Source organism: Ptychodera flava, chromosome 20, assembly GCF_041260155.1.
Source record: "Ptychodera flava strain L36383 chromosome 20, AS_Pfla_20210202, whole genome shotgun sequence".
Taxonomy (NCBI): domain Eukaryota; kingdom Metazoa; phylum Hemichordata; class Enteropneusta; family Ptychoderidae; genus Ptychodera; species Ptychodera flava.
This window is the reverse complement of record NC_091947.1, coordinates 6,790,001-6,809,773: the sequence shown is the minus strand read 5'-3', so window position 1 is coordinate 6,809,773 and position 19,773 is coordinate 6,790,001. Positions and strand designations below refer to the sequence as shown.

At 36.8% G+C, this 19,773-nt stretch overlaps 1 protein-coding gene and 1 long non-coding RNA gene across 4 annotated transcripts in view; both read right to left on the bottom strand.

Annotated features, from left to right (window-relative positions):
* Positions 1-19,773, bottom strand: part of LOC139119878 (nucleolar complex protein 3 homolog) — a 113,599-nt gene that overhangs the window by 29,970 nt on the left and 63,856 nt on the right. The window lies entirely within an intron of this gene.
* LOC139119880 (uncharacterized) overlaps positions 1-19,773 on the bottom strand; it is a 44,960-nt gene that overhangs the window by 16,969 nt on the left and 8,218 nt on the right. For 2 of the 3 annotated variants that reach the window (XR_011549011.1, XR_011549010.1), the window contains exons 2-4: positions 17,030-17,160; positions 7,907-8,038; positions 7,127-7,258 (exon numbers count right to left, since the gene is read on the bottom strand). This is a non-coding gene — a long non-coding RNA (uncharacterized lncRNA). Of the gene's footprint in view, positions 1-7,126; positions 7,259-7,906; positions 8,039-17,029; positions 17,161-19,297 lie in introns of all 3 variants that reach the window. The other variant, XR_011549012.1, reaches the window with a different exon arrangement.

Here is a 19,773-nt window from a genome sequence, read left to right as displayed (position 1 = left end):
TGGCCCAGGGTGCATGCAATTGTTTAAATTGTGCCAATACTGGAGATCAGAGTGACAGCTTAATTGATGACATTGTTTTTGACAAAACCAACAAAGGGCAAACCACAGAAGCATTGGAAATCAAAGAAATTGATGAGATCAATATCAAATGATCTTGCTGAAGAAACATGGTTGAAGTAGTAGAATACACAGATGAAGATGACGAAGAAGAAGATGGAGACAGTTCCGATGACTGATGTATATCCTGATCAATTTTCTGTCATTCACAAACTGTTGTCTGTACAATTACTACCATGGATGTACATCCATGTTACTACTAACACCAAGGTGGCTGATCATTAAAACAAATGATACACATGTGTATATACATAAAGTTCAACTGCGTTCTCATTGAATTTAAACAATTTTAATTTAGACTGAAAAATGACTGCTTCTAAGCTTAATAAATTCATATGTCTAATAGGTATGTCATCACGTATTCACGCATGGAGCCGATAGTCCGGTACGGTATACCAACACAGTGTGAAACCCACACAGTACATGCTGTACGGCGTACACTTCCCTCGGCGATGTTGCCGTGCACAAATGGTATAAAAAACGGGTTTCATGACATAAATTCACTAATACTTCCTACCAAGGAAGTAAATAGCAAAACAAGTATCATTGTGAAGAATGATAGCCTGGTATCTTCAAATAAACAGTCGCTAGAGCAAAATACTCGTAGACAAGTTACTTCCGCATTTGCCCCTACTCAGTGCTGCACGCCAGCATTAAACACTGCGTCGTTTTCGTTGGCAAGGTCAGAAAGCATTCAAACTTCCAATCAGAATGCAGATATACACTATGAATATGTATACAAACTATGAACTCTGCACAAGACGATTTACTTGGGGATAAAACCAAATTTACATACCCGAGTATGTAGCCGAGTTCAGCTGAGGCAGCAGCGAGAGACCGTACGCAAAATTCACAAGATAGTTGGATAGTTAGGTGGGGAGCCTCTTTCACAGTTTTACATAAAAATGAGACTCAGTAACGTTTGGTCGCTTTACTTTTGATCAAAAACCTACCAAACCCATCAGACAAGGCCCTACTCTTACGCAGAAAACCAAAGCTCTCAAGCGTCGACTTTCTCTTCCGCGTTTGAGACTCGTTCTTCTCTTTCGCATTTGAGAGAAACAAATGTCGACTTTATTCGGCAATGGTCCGCTATTCGTGGGCGTAAATTGCTAGACTACATATAGCCACATCGGCACTTCTGAAATGTTATCTCCGGCTTGCAAGACAACAAAAATATCAAAATATTATCATCAAAACCAGAATTTCGGGGCTAGAGAGCGAAACATCGCTGAAAAGTAGCTGGCCAAAATACGGAAGTAGCCGGTCAATTTGGCCGGCATCTGGCTAAAAGTGAACACGCTGCAAACAGAGGGGCTTGTTGCGATGGACAAGTAGCCTTTGGCTCTTTGACCAGAAAAATAAGTGAGTGTTCATTGATAATTCAAAGACTGGATCCGTTGACACCAAAGTTTGCTCGTGACTTTCATTGCATTGCATGCACCTTTCCGCAATACCACTCATTGAGTCTGAACTGAAATTGAAAGAGTACGTTTTAGTAAAAGTCCTGTTTGTTGTGCTGATTTTCGCTACCGTACTTTCTTTTATAGGGTAATAAACATTCATACAAAGCAAAAAATCTTCAGTTGTCTCCTTTCGATCGTACAGAGATATTGTGCGACAGGAAAACTTTAGCTCAAAGGGCAATGATCTTTGTGAACGTACCCTCAACCAGCTAAAATAGCTTTCTATATGCAAAATCAGCGTACATTAATTAACAGCATTTTATTGAAAGGGATTCTATAGTACCATTGTTTTTGTAAACTCTTCATGCAATTTTATGAACTAAATGATGACCTCAAAGTAACAGCAAGTGCTAGACGGCACTTTTAACGCTGGTCGGAAATCCAGAATGCCGGACAAGGGAGCCATCATCAAGTCAGGCGCCGACTGGCATTGGCCATGCTAAAAGTAGTTCAGGCAGTGCTAATGTTTTGTTTACACTAAAAGGTAATCTGTTCGCATATGTTGACATAGAGATTAATCCTCTGATAACAAGCTCGGGTTAGTCGGGTACTTCTAAGTTAATGGAGCGTTCCCTAATGCTTGGATTGTACCTGCGGATGACCAAACCTCATTAACATATTATTTGCATAGTTTAGAAATATGCAAATTTCGGACCCAGATTCGAGAGTGTCTGCATGTGCACCAAAAATTAGTGCACTAGCCTTATTGGTTAGCCTAGAATTAGGTATGTAACATAATCTATGAGGTATATGTTAATTTGCAATAGGTGCTGTAACCTATGAAATATTAACCATCTAGCCCTTTAAAGGTATACAACCACCTGTAATCTAAATATCCCCATGTATGGTCAGGGCATTCCTTGGTATTCAAAATGCCCATGTGAGGGCGCTGTTTTTAAAAAGTGGCCACCCGCTTAAACTCTGTGGTTGGTTAGATTTTCTCTTTGCATAGTAACTATTGCACAATTGGAACAGGTGACAGTATATCTTTAAGTTACCTAGTAATTCGCATTTTTGTGATATTTAGGGTCATTGACCTTTGACCCCAGTTGACATGTCGGCGAAATGGTTTGATCCCGTGCTTCGCACTGTGTACCAAAAATAAGCACTGTAGCCTTATTGGTTAGCCTAGAATTAGATATATGCATAATAATTAAAGGACATTATTTGTATCTTTTGACTTTTTTTCATTTTTTCGATGACTGAAATCAACTGTCAAATCAATGGAAGACCTAAATTGTGACTATGGATGGCTTCAAGGATATGTAAAACCACATTCTTGCTCTTTACGGCAAGGTTCAATGTTGGTAAGGGTGTCAGCACGATTTGAACCAACCGCCATGATTGAACCCCTGCACATAACCAATATTACTACGCATACGTCAACCATCAAAGTACAGCTGGAACATAAAAGGCCTGTGACCTACATACTAACTTCAGCACAATGGATATCGAGGAGCACACGGTGCATAAACAAATGCACGTATCACAAACTACTGTCAAATAGTGAAACTAAGCAGGGCATTTGCTTTTAAGTTTCATTTTAGTATCGATGACACGGACTGTGGAACAAATGAAACCATAGACGCAATTGGTTCAATGGTAAAACTAAAACGATCGATGTCAGATTGCTGTGGTAATAGTGAAACAGGTACAATGTAATGCATTTCCTGTGCATTTGATCATTAGCAAACTTCGTCAATTTTTAAGATTTTTAGGACATTTTCTTGTCAATACGTTGGTTCGTTTTACAAACACGACATGATCACTTGTTGAACCTGGAAACATCACACTCGGACTGAACACTGCACGGTGTGTAGCATCGGTGACATTGTGACACCGCGCCGGGCGAGTACTGTCATTGATACTGCTCGCGATTGGAGTCACCTCTCGACACACAAGATCTGTTTGAAAGTTGTTATTCTCTGTGCATCGTGTAATTATTTGTATCAGTTGAATCGCATTTCGAACCAAAAGTGAGTACATCACAGTTACAGTTGCCTAGACCCATTCGCTTACGGCCTCTGTGCCTCCGACCCACTCCCAAAAGGTGACTTTACGTAAGAAGCGCAGCTGAGCACATCATGTACCTACATGAGTAAAGCCCTCCGTACGGCCTCCACGCCCTATAACGCTGGGAACACACAGACCTGTACGCAGGGCTAATCGTGCACCCAGGCGAGGTGGGTGTGCTTGAAAACAAAACTCAATGCAAGTTTTGGATTAAAATGGGTTGTTTTTGGTGGAGAAACTGCACGCCGCAACCGAGGTGCTGCCAGCGGTTTGGCACAGCCCTGCCACGCAGAGTTAGCTTTCACCCAACAATGTACCGGTACATAATGTAAGTGTCAGTCGCCAAAGTACCGGTACATTGCTCAATTTCGCAATCACCTCGACAATAACATGACTGTCTACTGAAGTTAAATATCCCGTCATTTTACTCTGTTTTCACATTTCTATGCACAAAGGCTTTGGGCAAGTCTACATATGCATATGGAGGAACAAACGAGATGAAAAAGATCCGCAATTATAGACCTTGTCGTTGTCAGCTGGTACTGGTAGGCATTTGAAATGCCCATTCTAAAATGTGCTCTGTAGCAGTAAAGAATGGTGTATCTAAGAGCAGGATTGGCCGTCAAGATCTCCATCAAAAACTGACCGTCAAATGTAACTGAGCAAACTGGATTAGTAATAGGGAATCCCGAAACTGCAATACTGCACTTTTGACTTTCACTTCGTGTGGTTTATTTTTTTTACACGCGGATGCTTACAGTGGCCCAGATAGCAGTTTGCAGTGTGGTTACTGATCGCAGGTCAACCTGCCAACTCTGAGGTTAACAGTAACTCCATAAACCTCAGACCCAAGGGTTTTTTTAAAGGTGTACGCAAATGGGATGGAAGTTGTCTGTGGTCGGCTACTGCTTGTTTGCAACAATATGAGGTCAAAGATGCAAATAATGTCCCTTTAATAAGGTATGAGATAGTTAACCATTAGGTGCTGTAACCTACCAAATATGAACTATCTGGCCCTTTAAGTTATCTGCTAATTCACATTTGTGTGATATTTAAGGCCAATGACCTTTGACCTCAGTTGACATGGTGGCGAAATGTTTTGACACCATGCTTCGCAATGTGTACCAAAAATTAGCACTCTAGCCTTATTTGCTCTAAAAATTGAGGTAATAAAACTGTGTCACTGCATCATTTTTCAATATGAATACGATGAGAAAGTAAATTTTTATTTTTGTGGCCCTTATACAAGGAAGTCTACGGAGAACTGTCTTATACATAGGAGTCTATGGAGAACTGCCTGATAAATGGAAGTCTATGGAGAGTAAAACTAAAGAGTCCTCTACACGGCCAAATTTAATTCCATTGTGAAACAAATTAATTGACGTGCATCTGTATGGGGTAGGGTAATATCCTTGTGCAAAGTTTGAAAGAAATTGACCATGGCATGTCTGAGATATCTGTGTGAACGGACGGACGCATGACATTACAAGATCTAAAATGAATTAAAGTCTATAGACTAAAATTCATTGTCAATAATAATAGTGGCCATTACTCATGTACAGGCTTTCTTAAGAAACTTATGATTGAAGCTTTTGTAAGGTATCAATAGTAGAACAAGAAAATGGAGTTGAGACATGTAAGAAAAATACTGAGAAAATAGCAAAAAGTTGGCATTGCTTGGGCTTGAAGACTAATATGCCTTCAAGTCTGCTTCAGGGAGCAGAACAAGAAACTGGTTTATGCTACGTACAGAAAAAAATATACCGCCAAGGGCATGCAGTGTGATGCTCTCATCAACAAAAAAGGTATTATATGAAAGGTATTAGCTGTTCAAAATCCCGATAATCCTCACTAGAAACCAAGTCAAAAGTGCTACAATGTTAGCAGAGATTAGGTAGCTTTTGAATTTTAAATTGTTACAGTTGAATCTGAACACCAAAATACCCTGAAACTTGGCTGAGCACTTAGCAATATGCAGCAGAGTTCCCTAAACCAAAGTCTGTTTTACTGCTTCAGAGTTTTAGACAACTCAGCAGGTAGCCCTACTGAGTCAACTGATAAGCGGCTGTTGCTATAAACCATTTACCACTTACACAGTCCAAACACAGTTGAGCATTGGATGATGTATTCTCAAAGTAACCACAAATTATTGTTTTACTCACAGTATTTACTTCCCCCTTCAAAAATTCTTCCATTTACATTTGTAATATTGCCAGTCAAAAATGGTTTGACCAACATAAATAGATCAGTTTACTCAGAGGGGCTGCCTACTGAGTTGTATCAGACTTCCCACACCCACACACTAGACTTTGTTTTGGCAAATGTCTTGGTATAAAGCTGAATGCTCTGCCAAGTTGCTAAGTAATTACTAACTTTGGTGTTCAGATAACAAGGGCAAATGCTGCAAGCCGCGAGTTCAGATAGAACACAATCTTTCAACTTGCTGGTGAAATTTTTTGCATCGAAAGCTGAAGCTTTAGAGTAATTTTAAAGTGTATTTTTAAAAATAGCGTCATGGACACTGTTCCCACATTTGTTTTGAACATTTTTTCACGAGTGTTATGAATTAGAAATGTAAGATGCGAATAGCAAACAAGATCTTGAATGAAAATTCATGAAAATTATGTACATTTGCCATTATGTTATTGTGTAACTTTATAATTTATATAAATTTCACTACAATTTTGACAAATCCTACTGAGATCACCCCTAGGTCCACATTACCAAGTTTTAAATGAATTGGACTTGCACTTTCAGAGAAAAAGACTTTTTACCAAAATCAAGAAAAAACCATTTCACCATAATTTCAGGCAATCTGACTGATATCACACCTGGGAACCTCTATACCTAGCTTCAAATGAACTGGACTTGTGGTTTAAGGGAAAACAATTTTTTGACCAAAAGTGGCAAAAAATTGCCTCAAAAACACAATTATGTAAATTTCACAACAATGTTGACAAATCAGACTGAGATCACCCCTATGAACTGTGATACCACATTTCAAATGAATTGGAATTTGGACTTGCGGTTTCAGAGAAAAAAGGCTTTTTTACCAAAAAACAGGGAAAATTGAGCAAAAATTACAATTATACAAATTTCAACAACATTTCCTCTTATCTGACTGACATTATCTTTAGATACCTCCATAGCAAGTTTTAAATGAATAAGACTTTTGGCTTGGGGCCTGAGATGAGCAACTGATAAACAGTGTGACCATACAGTACTGAACATCACACCAGGCCTACATATACACATTTAATTAACCCTACATGGTGTTTTTATACACATAACTGTTAGTTGTTTAATTACATGATGAAACTCCAGTGAGATAGAAATATTATTTATGTGTCGCTGTAGTTGTCACTACTATTTATACACAACAATGACATAAAATTATACCTTTTAACAAACATGTGTTATTCCAAAAAATTTTGATCTAACAAAATCATGCGAGTTTTTGAAAGATATCACTTTACCTTCATTTCATTGTACTCATTAATTAACACAATCAAATAAACATTTATACATACCTTAATTCTGAACGGAGTATTGGGATGACAAATTGTAATAACCGGATGATAACTACACTGGATTCAGACAAGGAGACATCATCCAATACAGTATCTACACTGTCAACCTGCACAGGAAAGGTTGCGAATAGCCTTCCCGAGAACAAAGCAAAATCAGTGAGAATGTACTGGCCTAAGTGGGTAGCTGTAAATTTCACAACAATTTTGACAAATCAGACTGAGATCACCCCTATGAACTGTGATACCACATTTCAAATGAATTGGAATTTGGACTTGCGGTTTCAGAGAAAAAAGGCTTTTTTACCAAAAAACAGGGAAAATTGAGCAAAAATTACAATTATCCAAATTTCAACAATATTTCCTCTTATCTGACTGACATTATCTTTAGATACCTCCATAGCAAGTTTTTAATGAATGGGACTTTTGGCTTGGGGCCTGAGATGAGCAACTGATAAACAGTGTGACCATACAGTACTGAACATCACACCAGGCCTACATATACACATTTAATTAACCCTACATGGTGTTTTTATACACATAACTGTTAGTTGTTTAATTACATGATGAAACTCCAGTGAGATAGAAATATTATTTATGTGTCGCTGTAGTTGTCACTACTATTTATACACAACAATGACATAAAATTATACCTTTTAACAAACATGTGTTATTCCAAAAATTTTGATCTAACAAAATCATGTGATTTTTTGAAAGATATCACTTTACCTTCATTTCATTGTACTCATTAATTAAACAATCAAATTAAACATTTATACATACCTTAATTCTGAACGGAGTATTGGGATGACAAATTGTAATAACCGGATGATAACTACACTGGATTCAGACAAGGAGACATCATCCAATACAGTATCTACACTGTCAACCTGCACTGGAAAGCTTGCGAATAGCCTTCCCGAGAACAAAGCAAAATCAGTGAGAATGTACTGGCCTAAGTGGGTAGCTGTAAATTTCACAACAATTTTGACAAATCAGACTGAGATCACCCCTATGAACTGTGATACCACATTTCAAATGAATTGGAATTTGGACTTGCGGTTTCAGAGAAAAAAGGCTTTTTTACCAAAAAACAGGGAAAATTGAGCAAAAATTACAATTATCCAAATTTCAACAACATTTCCTCTTATCGGACTGACATTATCTTTAGATACCTATATAGCAAGTTTTAAATGAATGGTACTTTTGGCTTGGGGCCTAAGATGAGCAACTGATAAACAGTGTAACTTGCCAATTTATGCATGAACAAATGGCTCTGACTTTTTGCCTGATGAATGGAACAATACCTATCTAAAAAATCAAGTCTCACTTAACCGATAATGTTGATAAAACAAAATAAATCACTGCATGAGTAAAGCAAATACTGTACTACAATCACTCCAACTATCCTGTACTTTGAATGTACAGTCATGGTCTCTTATCTACACTTATTGACATAACTATAGATCTACATGCACACTACAATCACTCCACTATCCCATATTTTGAATGTGCAGTTATGGTCTCTCATCTATACTTATTGAAATAACTATCTACATGCACACTACAATCTATCCAAATATCTAATATTTTGAATGTGCAGTCATGGTCTCTCATCTACACATTGATTTAACTATCCACATACACTCTACAATCCATCCAACTATCTGATATTTTGAATGTACAGTCATGGTCCCTCATCTAAACTTATTGACATAACTACATGTATCTACATGCACACGACAATCACTCCACTATCCCATATTTTGAATGTACAGTCATGGTCTCTCATCTACACTTATTGAAAAGTATCTACATGCACACTACAATCAATCTAACTATCCAATATTTTGAATGTACAGTCATGGTCTCTCATCTACACTTATTGACATAACTATCTACATGCACACTACAATCACTCCACCATCCCATATTTGAATGTGCAGTCATGGTCTCTCAACTACACTTATGAGACATAACTATCTACATACACACTACAATCTAACCAACTATCTAATAGCTATCTAATATTGTGAATGTACAGTCATGGTCCCTCATCTACACTTATTGACATAACTGTCTACATGCACACAACAATCACTCCACTATCCCATATTTTGAATGAACAGTCATGGTCTTCATCTACACTTATTAAATAACTATCTACATGCACACGACAATCACTCCACTATCCCATATTTTGAATTTACAGCCATGGTCTCTCATCTACACTTATTGACATAACTATCTACATACACACTACAATCTATCCAACTATCTAATATTTTGAAAGTACAGTCATGGTCCCTTATATAAACTTATTGACATAACTGTCTACATCACACAACAATCAGACTATCCCATATTTTGAATGTACAGTCATTGTCTCTCATCTACACTTATTAAATAACTATCTACATGCACACTACAATCATTCCACAATCAGATATTTTGCATGTGCTGATATGGACTCATCTACACTTATTGAAATAACTATCGACATACACGCTACAATCTCTCCACTATCCCATATTTTGAATGTACAGTCATGGTCTCTCATCTACAATTATTGACAAAACTATATACATACAAACTACCGGTACATCACTCCAACGTTCCCATATTTTGTATGTACAGTCATGGTCTCTCATCTACACTTATTGACACAACTATCTACATCTACACAACAATCACTCCACTATCCCATATTTGAATGTACAGTAATGGTCTCTCAACTACACTTATTGACATAACTATCTACATGCACACAACAATCACTCCACTATCCAATATTTTAAATGTGCAGTCATGGTCTCTCATCTACACTTATTGACATAACTATCTACATGCACACAACAATCACTCCATAATCCAATAGTTTGAATGTGCAGTCATGGTCTCTCCATCTACACTTATTGACATAATTATCCACCTACACACGACAATCACTCCGACTATCCCATAGTTAGAATGTGCAGTCATGGTCCCTCATCTACACTTATTGACATAACTATCAACATACTGGCTACAATCTATCCAACTATCTAATATTTTGAATGTACAGTCACGGTCTCTCATCATCTACACTTATTGACATGACTATCCACATGCACGTTACAATCTATCCAACTATCTAATATTTTGAATGTACAGTCATGGTCCCTTATAACTACACTTATTGAAATAACTGTCTACATGCCACAACAATCACTCGCTATCCCATATTTTGAATGTACAGTCATGGTCTCTCATCTACACTTATTGACATAACTATCTACATGCACACAACAATCACTCCACTATCCAATATTTTGAATGTGCAGTCATGGTCTCTCATCTACACTTATTGACATAACTATCTACATGCACCCAACAATCACTCCATATCCAATAGTTTGAATGTGCAGTCATGGTCTCTCATCTACACTTATTGACATAATTATCACCTACACACGACAATCACTCCACTATCCCATAGTTAGAATGTGCAGTCATGGTCTCTCATCTACACTTATTGACATAACTATCCACATACTGGCTACAATCTATCCAACTATCGAATATTTTGAATGTACAGTCACGGTCCCTCTAGTAGATCTACATTTATTGACAGGACTATCCACATGCACGTTACAATCTATCCAACTATCTAATATTTTGAATGTACAGTCATGGTCCTTATCTATAATCTACATTTATTGAAATAACTGTCTACATGCACACAACAATCACTCGGCTATCCCATATTTTGAATGTACAGTCATGGTCCCTTATCTACACTTATTGACTAACTATCTACATGCACACAACAATCACTCGACTATCCCATATTTTGAATGTACAGTCATGGTCTCTCATCTACACTTATTGACATAACTATCTACATGCACACGAAAATCACTCCACTATCCCATATTTTGAATGTGCAGTCATGGTCTCTCATCTACACTTGTTGACATAACTATCTACATGCACACGACAATCACTCCACTATCCCATATTTTGAATGTGCAGTCATGGTCTCTCATCTACACTTATTGACATAACTATCTACATGCACACAACAATCACTCCACTATCCAATATTTTGAATGTGCAGTCATGGTCTCTCATCTACACTTATTGACATAACTATCTACATGCACACAACAATCACTCCATATCCAATATTTTGAATGTGCAGTCATGGTCTCTCATCTACACTTATTGACATAATTATCACCTACACACAACAATCACTCCAATATCCATATGTTAGAATGTGCAGTCATGGTCTCTCATCTACACTTATTGACATATTATCCACCTACACACACAATCACTCCAACTATCGCATATTTGAATGTAGCAGTCATGGTCCCTCATCTACACTTATTGACATAACTATCCACATACTGGCTACAATCTATCCAACTATCTAATATTTTGAATGTACAGTCACGGTCTCTCATCTAGTAATCTACATTTATTGACATGACTATCACATGCACACTACAATCTATCCAACTATCTAATATTTTGAATGTACAGTCATGGTCCCTTATCTAAACTTATTGAAAATAACTGTCTACATGCACACTAACAATCATCAACTATCCATATTTTGAATGTGCAGTCATGGTCTCCCATCTACACTTATGAGATATAACTATCTACATGCACACTACAATTTATCCACTATCCATATATTTGAATGTGCAGTCATGGTCTCTCATCTACACTTATTGACATAACCGTCTACATGCACACAACAATCACTCCACTATCCAATATTTTGAATGTGCAGTCATGGTCTCTCATCTACACTTATTGACATAACTATCTACATGCACCACAACAATCACTCCACTATCCAATATTTGAATGTGCAGTCATGGTCTCTCATCTACACTTATTGACATAACTATCCACCTACACCCGACAATCACTCCAACTATCCCATAGTTAGAATGTGCAGTCATGGTCTCTCCATCTACACTTATTGACATAACTATCCACCTACACACGACAATCACTCCAACTATCCCATATTTAGAATGTGCAGTCATGGTCTCTCATCTACACTTATTGACAGTAACTATCCACATACTGGCTACAATCTATCCAACTATCGAATATTTGAATGTACAGTCACGGTCTCTCATCTAGTAATCTACATTTATTGACAGGACTATCCACATGCACGTTACAATCATCCAACTATCTAATATTTGAATGTACAGTCATGGTCCCTTATCTACACTTATTGAAATAACTGTCTACATGCACACAACAATCACTCCACTATCCCATATTTTGAATGTGCAGTCATGGTCTCCCATCTACACTTATTGAGATATAACTATCTACATACACACTATAATTTATCCAACTATCTTATATTTTGAATGTACAGTCATGGTCCCTCATCTACACTTATTGACATAACTGTCTACATGCACCCACAATCACTCCACTATCCCATATTTTGAATGAACAGTCATGGTCTCTCATCTACACTTATTAAATAACTATCTACATGCACACTACAATCACTCCACTATCCTATATTTTGAATTTACAGTCATGGTCTCTCACCTACACTTATGACATAACTATCTACATACACACTACAATCTATCCAACTATCTATATTTTGAAAGTACAGTCATGGTCTCTCATCTACACTTAATGACATAACTATCTACATGCACACTACAATCACTCAACTATCCATACTTTGAATGTGCAGTCATGGTCCTCTCAACTACACTTATGAACATAGCTATCTACATACACACTATAATCTATCCACTATCCTAATATTTGAATGAAGCAGTCATGGTTCTCATCTACACTAATTGAATAACTGTCTACATGCACACAACAATCACTCCACTATCCCATATTTGAATGACAGTCATGGTTTCTCATCTACACTAATTGAAATAACTATCTACATGCACACGACAATCACTCCACTATCCCATATTTTGAATTACAGTCATGGTCTCTCATCTACACTTATTGATACAACTATCTACATACACACTATAATCTATCCAACTATCTAATATTTTGAATGTACAGTCATGGTCCCTCATCTAAACTTATTGACATAACTGTCTACATCACACACAATCAGACTATACCATATTTTGAATGTGACAGTCATTGTCTCTCATCTACACTTATTAAATAACTATCTACATGCACACTACAATCATTCCACTATCCAGATATTTTGCATGTGCTGATATGCACTCATCTACACTTATGAAATAACTATCCACCTACATACTACAATCTTTCCACTATCCCATATTTTGAATGTACAGTCATGGTCTCTCATCTACACTTATTGACAAAACTATATACATACACACTACCTACATCACTCCACAATCCCTATTTTGTATGTACAGTCATGGTCTCTCATCTACACTTATTGACATCAACTATCTACACCTACACAACAATCACTCCATATCCCATATTTTGAATGTACAGTAATGGTCTCTCATCTACACTTATTGACATAACTATCTACATGCATACAACAATCACTCCATAATCCAATATTTTGAATGTGCAGTCATGGTCTCTCATCTACACTTATTGACATAATTATCCACCTACACACGACAATCACTCCAACTACCCCATAGTTTGAATGTGCAGTCATGGTCCCTCATCTACACTTATTGACATAACTATCCACATACTGGCTACAATCTATCCAACTATCTAATATTTTGAATGTACAGTCACAGTCTCTCATCTAGTAGATCTACACTTATTGACATGACTATCCACATGCACGTTACAATCTATCCAATTATCTAATATTTTGAATGTACAGTCATGGTCTCTCATCTACAATTATTGACAAAACTATATACATACACACTACGTACATCACTCCAACGTTCCCATATTTTGTATGTACAGTCATGGTCTCTCATCTACACTTATTGACACAACTATCTACATCTTCACAACAATCACTCCACTATCCCATATTTTGAATGTTCAGTAATGGTCTCTCAACTACACTTATTGACACAACTATCTTCATGCACTAAACAATCACTTCACTATCCCATATTTTAAATGTACAGATCTACACTTATTGACATAACTATCTACATGCACACAACAATCACTCCACTATCTAATATTTTGAATGTACAGTCATGGTCTCTCATCTACACTTATTGACACAACAATCATCCCACTATCCAATATTTTGAATGTGCAGTCATGGTCTCTCATCTACACTTATTGACATAACTATCTTTACGCACACAACAATCACTTCACTATCCCATTTTAAATGTCAAGTAATGGTCTCTCAACTACACTTATTGACATAACTATCTACATGTACACAACAATCGCTCCATTATCCCATATTTTGAATGTACAGTCATGGTCTCTCATCTACACTTATTGACAATAACTATCCACATACTCATGACAATCACCCCAACTATACCATAGTTTGAATGTGCAGTCATGGTCCCTCATCTACACTCATTGACATAACTATCCATATACACGCTACAATCTATCCAACTAACTAATATTTGGAACATACAGTCATGGTCTCTCATCTACACTTATTGACATGACTATCCACATGCACGTTACAATCTATCCAACTATCTCATATTTTGAATGTACAGTCATGGTCCCTTATCTAAACTTATTGACATAACTGTCTACATGTACACAACAATCAATCTAACTATCCAATATTTAGAATGTACAGTCATGGTCTCTCATCTACACTTATTAAATAACTATCTATATGCACACTACAATCACTCCACTATCGGATATTTTGCATGTGCTGATATGGTCTCTCATCTACACTTATTGAAAGAACTATCCACATACACACTACAATCTCTCCACTATCCCATATTTTGAATGTACAGTCATGGTCTCTCATCTACACTTATTGACACAACTATCTACATGCACACAACAATCACTCCACTATCCCATATTTTGAATGTACAGTAATTGTCTCTCATCTACACTTATTGAAATAACTATCTACATGCACACTACAATCTCTCCACTATCCCATATTTTGAATTTACAGTAATGGTCCCTCAACTACATTTATTGACAAAACTACAATCTCTCAAACTATCCAATAATTTGAATGTACAGTAATGGTCTCTCAACTACATTTATTGACATAACTATCTACATGCACACAACAATCACTCCACTATCCCATTTTTAAATGTACAGTAATGGTCTCTCATCTACACTTATGAGACATAACTATCAACATGCACACAACAATCACTCCACTATCCCATATTTTGAATGTACAGTAATAGTCTCTCAACTTCACTTATTGACATAACTATCTACATGCAAACAACAATCACTCCACTATCCCATATTTTGAATGTACAGTAATGGTCTCTCATCTACACTTATTGACATAACTATCCACATGCACACGACAATCACTCCACTATCCCATATTTTGAATATGCAGTCATGGTCTCTCATATATGCACTTATTGACACAACTATCTAAATGAACACTACAATCTCTCCAGCTGTCCTGTATTTTGAATTTGCAGTCATGGTTATAGGATATCAACTCAAGCCTACACAAATCTGACCATCTGTAAAATGTTTATTGTGTGAGTAAAAATGTGTGTATCCACATAGAACAACACACCAGGCCTACACAAATGTAATTTTCTAGATACATGTTTACTGTGTGAATCAAGATGTGTGTCCACATAGGACATCACACCTGGCCAACACAAAAGGAATGTGTACATGTTTACAGTGCGAGTCAAAATGTGTGACCACAAAGGACATCACACCAAGCCTACACACAAATGTAGTTATATCTATATGTTTATAATGTTAGTAAAGGGGTGTCCACATAGGAAGTCACACCACGCCTACACAACATCAATTATGGTAACTGTGTAATCAAGATGTGTGTCTACATAGGAAATCACACCTAGCCTACAACATTAACTATTTTTACATGTTTATTAATTGTGTGAGTCAAGATGTGTGTCCACATAGGACATCACACCTGGCCTTTACAGCATTATATTAAGTATCTATACATGTTTATTATGTGAGTAAAGATGTGTTTCAACATAGGACGTCACACCTGGCCTACACAATATTATTTATTATCTGTACATGTATACTGTGTTATCAAGATGTGTATCCACATAGGACATCACACCTGGCCTACACAAATCTAATTTAATCTCTACATGTTTAATGTGAGGGTCAAGATGTGTGGCCACACAGGACATCACACTTAACCTTCACAACATTAATTATCTTTCATGTTTATTGTGTAATCAAGATGTGTGTCCACATTGGACATCACACCTGGCCTACACAATATTATTAATTATCTGAACATGTATACTGTGTAATCAAGATGTGTATCCACATAGGACATCACACCTGCCTACGCAAATCTAATTTAATCTCTACATGTTTAATGTGGGGTCAAAATGTGTGTCCACATAGGACATCACACCAGGCCTACACAAATCTCATTATCTCTATATGCTGTGTAAGTCAAGATGTGTGTGACCATACAGTACTGAACATCACACCAGGCCTACATACATATTCAATTAACCCTAAACCCTACATGGTGTTTTATACACATAACTGTTAGTTGTTTAATTATATGAGGAAACTCCAGTGAGATAGAAATATTATTTATGTGTCGCTGTAGTTGTCACTACTATTATTCACAACAATGACATAAAATTATACCTTTTAACAAACATGTGTTATTCCAAAAAATTTTGATCTAACTAAATCATGCGAGTTTTTTTAAGATATCACTTTACCTTCATTTCATTGTACTCATTAATTAACACAATCAAATTAAACATTTATACATACCTTAATTCTGAACGGAGTATCGGGATGACAAATTGTAATAACCGGATGATAACTACACTGGATTCAGACAAGGAGACATCATCCAATACAGTGTCTACACTGTCAACCTGCACAGGAAGGTTGCGAATAGCCTTCCCGAGAAAAAAGCAAAATCAGTGAGAAAGTACTGGCCTAAGTGGGTAGCTGAATTAGCGTGGTTGGAAAAACAGAAACTGAATAGACTACAACATACACAGAATTATTCAAATTCACAACACATGTAATTCTATCAGATGTGAGATTGTCCAAATGAAGTTTCTGGTGACTGTAATTATCCCCATCCATATCGGGGAGATATCTCAGGTAAATATACAGCATTCATCATAACAATACTTCTCTATTAAACTTTGTACATTATTGGAGCCCTGGATGATATCATTCTATTCAGATTCTTCCAAAAAGGCTAGTGTGGTGCTTACATTTTGTCAGAGAATCCCAAGGAAACCAACTTATAACTCACATTGTTTCTGTACCCAGAAAACTGCACATTGGTGAACGGTCAGACACAGTGCTATTTTTTTGGCAAAAGAAATGCCTTCAGCCATGAAACAGATTTACAGCCACAGTAGCTATAACTTTTGGTGATTTTCAGCATTTTTGTTCTGTATACCGGTATTTACTGAACTAGTTTATTGTTAAACGTATAAATCATGTAGAAATGTCCACTATATAGCTTATCAGCACAGCTCATATGTGTATAATGAACATTGTTATTGATAAATAAATTTTAGTCCGGACTAAAATTAAAATGTAAACAGTAACAATGCATTCTACACACATACACTTTGAATTCACAAGCTGAACACTGTGTATTTGTATATCTTTTGTTTGCATTGAGGGTCCGCTTAATACACATTACAGTTAATAGGACCTGTGTCTTTAGTTTTTTTCCTTTGGCATTTGGTCATTGAACTGTCACAAGGTCTTCAGTGTTTTTACCTGCAAGATTATATAATGGTTTAGACCTGTGACATGCTCAATGGAGCCATTTTCCCATGATTCAATTTTACAGGACGTTTAAGAAGCCCAGCAAAAGCATTCGTTTTTTATGATTTTACGGAAACCCTATGATTCAAAGTTGGTGGAAATGACTGTATTGGGTAACAGCCTCCCCTAGAGGACATTTAAAAAATACCGCCATAAGACGGTGTCACTCCCATATGATCAGAGTTGTTGTATAATAACTGTGGCACTGGGTCACATAGCCCATGGTGAACTGCATTAAAAATCAGTCAATAGGATTCAGAGATGTTTGCTCAAAAATGGGAGAAAATGACCCAAAAATACAATCACACAAATTTACTTCAATTTGAAACAAAGCATATCTAAACCAAGGAGTTTTGAGTATTTACATTTCTTGATGGATTTCACAGAAATATTCTTCCAAAAATAAACTTCAAGTTAGAAGGAGCCACGTTGGCCCAGGAGGCACCCTCTTTGTCCAATGTAAACATCCCCCTATTTTCTGGCTCATGAATATTAATTAGGCCACACTTGTCGTGCAGCGGAAGCAAAAACGACTCCGATTGTTGTGAGTGTTTATAATTATTGAAGCCAGGTATGTATATTTACATTGATACTTCAAAGAGTTTGTTAACTACATGTACTTTCCCTTGACAAATCTGGCAATATTCGATTCGGCAGGTTGCCAAATGTCACTATTTCTCACTGCTATTGCCGGTTACCAGGCAAGCGCTAACTTCATAGCAACAACCACCTTCCCAAGAAAACCGTTTAAAATTGATAGTTTTATGCCATGATTCAAAATTTTAAAATCATACGATTGTTGTTTGATAATTTCTGATCCTTACAACTATAATTTCAATCACTATTGATAACTTTTGTTGAAATCAAGTCAGGCTGAAATTGCCGTTTTCGCCGTGCAGTCAATGAATATTGCTACCCCATTGACGGCTATGGCAGATTACACATCGATTTCACCAACTGTAGAAAAGATGGTTGTTTTTATAACGCGAGTGCCGAAATTCAAAATTCTGAACCAACAGTTGTTTTTAAATTCCCAAATGAACTCAAGGACACTAAAATTTCGCCATTAAATAGAGAAATAAAAAAACTTAACCTGAAAGAATTTTCATATCTTGATTACTGTGCTCGCGTCGAAATGGCCACGCGTATATGCGCTTACAGACCTGCATGCATACGCGTGTCGCCGTATGTCCCTTGGGAAATATACTATGTTAATGGCAGCGATTATGGATAATGACATACCGGTATGTGCAGGGACTCTTTTTCCCGGCAAACACCTCGCATTTGATCGATGAACTGTGTGAAACATGCAATTATTTTGAGTTTGAGTTCAGCCTGTCAGTGCGGCGTAGTATCCCTCTTTGCACCAACGGCAATATGAAAAACTTCAGCTCCATTAGTTATTACAGGTTGACGGTCACCTATATAAAGGTTTAAATATAACTGACGATTCAATTATATAGTAGCAACCTTGGTTATTTACAACATAGAGATGAAAGTTTAATACTTCATATCGCTTCATGAAACATAAAGCATGTTATTTTTTCCTTGTATGTATGTATGTATGTATGTATGTATGTATGTATGTATGTATGTATGTATGTATGTATGTATGTATGTATGTATGTTAGCTGTGCATGGCAGGGCTGTGTGTTACCAGCATTATACGACCTCCGACCACAGGCTATGGTGGGAGGCCACATAACGCCGGTAACACA